This window comes from Capsicum annuum, unplaced genomic scaffold (assembly GCF_002878395.1).
Source record: "Capsicum annuum cultivar UCD-10X-F1 unplaced genomic scaffold, UCD10Xv1.1 ctg4243, whole genome shotgun sequence".
Classification (NCBI taxonomy): Eukaryota; Viridiplantae; Streptophyta; class Magnoliopsida; order Solanales; family Solanaceae; genus Capsicum; species Capsicum annuum.
In genome coordinates, this window is record NW_025849830.1 from 2,529 (window position 1) to 4,712 (window position 2,184).

Below are 2,184 nucleotides of genomic sequence, written 5' to 3' on the forward strand. Positions count from 1 at the left end.
GTGACATGCGGTGCTCTTCCAGAGTTTCCTCTGGCTTTGTCCCGCTTAGGCATAGGTCACTATCTTTCGAGTCCTGACAAGTATGCTCAGACTCGAACCCTTCTCAGAAGATCAAGGTCGGTCCGTAGTGCACCCCTTGGGGGGACACCACCAATCAGCTTCTTTACGCCTTATGGGTTTACTCGCCCATTGACTCGCACACATGTCAGACTCTTTGGTCTGTTTTTCAAGACGGATCAAATGGGGAGCCCACAGGCCAGTGTTCATAGCTCGCTGATTTCGAAGCACTCTGGAGGGGCGCGCTTCCTGTCACAATTGAGGAGATGGTGTTCCACAAGCGTATCAGGAGCCCGATCTTCGGACTCCCCCAACCTACGCTGGTTTTTTACATCTTTCCCTCGCGGTACTTGTTTGCTATCGGTTTGTCGCTCATATTAAGCCTTGGACAGAATTCACAGCCCGATTTGGCATGCATTCCCAAACAACCCGACTCGCAAATAGTGCCTCATGGTCTGATAGGGTCCGGCCATAATGGGGATCTCAACCTCTCTGGCGCCCCCTTCTAGGGGACTTGGGCCTGGTCCACCGCTGAGGATTCTTCTCAGAACTATAATTCGAATGACGGAGTTGCCCGATTCTAAGGCTGGGTTGTTCCCAGTTCGCTCGCCGTTACTAAGGCAATCCTTGTAAGTTTCTTTTCCTCCGCTTATTGATATTCTTAAACTCAATGGGTAATCCCGCCTGACCTGGGGTCGCGGTCGGAGTGCCTAAGGGCAAAAGGGTCCTGGAGTCCAGACGCGCGATGGGCTATAGCCGCGACAACAATAAGAGTTGAGATACAACCACCACTTTCTGCGATATCCATCGACGAGGACTCTAATTTAGGCCAGTCGCAAGCTCGAGGTGCATGAGAGGCTAGTATCCGCCCTACGACAACAGCGAACCCCATTATTAAGGCATGATGAGAGGGGGGCGACGCAATGCATAACACCCAAGCAGACGTGCCCTTGGCCTAATGGCTTCGGGCGCAACTTGTATTCAAATACTCTATGGTTCATGGGATTCTACAATTCACACAAAGTATCGCATTTTGCTACATTCTTTATCGATGCGAGCATCGAGATATCTGTTGCCGAGAGTCATTTTTGTTTACAAAAGAAGCATAGGTCCCCCCAACGCACGTCGCGGATGGGGCGCAAGGGGTAGGCTTTTGATTTAAGTATTCCTTGGCACTTTCCATATTGGGGACAAGGGGTAGGCGCTCGTGCAGAGTGCCGTAGCACCCCACACGGATTTAAGTATTCATTGGCGCTAAGGTTCAATGGAAATTTCACGACGTCACGGGCATCGAACCACCCACTTCACTGCAATTCGTACATTTCATCAGATCATTCAATCGGTAGGAGGAACGGGTGGTGTGTACAAAGGGCAGGAACGTAGTCAACACGAGCTGCTGACTCGCGCTTACTAGGAATTCATCGTAGAAAACCAACAATTGCAATGATCTATCCCCATTACAATAAAGGTCAAAGATTACCCGAGCCGTTCGACCAAGGCTATAAACTCGTTGAACATCTAAGGGCATCACAGACCTGTTATTGCGTCAAACTTCTGTAGCCTAAAAGGCCGTAGTCCCTCTAAGATGATGGACGCGAAGGGATACCTCCGCATAGATAGATAGAAGGCTGAGGTTTCGTTGGTTAATGGAATTAACAAGAGAAATTGCTCCACCAACTAAGAACGGCCAAGCACCACCACCCATAGAATCAAGAAAGAGCTCTTAGTGTTTCAATCCTTACTATGTCTAGACCTGGTAAGTTTCCTCGGGTTGAGTTAAATTAAGCCGACGGCTCCACTCCTGATAGTGCCCTTTTATCAATTTCTTTAAGTTTCAGCCTTGCCACCATACTCCCCCCGGAACCCAAAAACTTTGATTTCTCATATGGTACCGGCGAAGTCCTAAAAGCAACATCCACCAATCCCTGTTCGACATCATTTATAATTGAGACTAGGACGGTATCTGATCGCCTTCGAGCCCCCAACTTTTGTTCTTGATTAATGAAAACATCCTTGGAAAATGCTTTCGTACTTGTTCGTATTTCATAAATCCAATAATTTCACCTCTATTTATAAAATACAAATGCCCCTGACTGTCCCTATCAATCATTACTTCGATCCTGAAGG

The 2,184-nt window shown here is 48.1% G+C and overlaps 1 non-coding gene across 1 annotated transcript; it reads right to left on the reverse strand.

Annotated features, from left to right (window-relative positions):
• Positions 1 to 985: 985 nt before the first annotated feature.
• On the reverse strand, positions 986 to 1,141 carry LOC124891920. Its single transcript, XR_007049953.1, has one exon. It is a non-coding gene; the product is annotated as a 5.8S ribosomal RNA (ribosomal RNA).
• Positions 1,142 to 2,184: the final 1,043 nt, after the last annotated feature.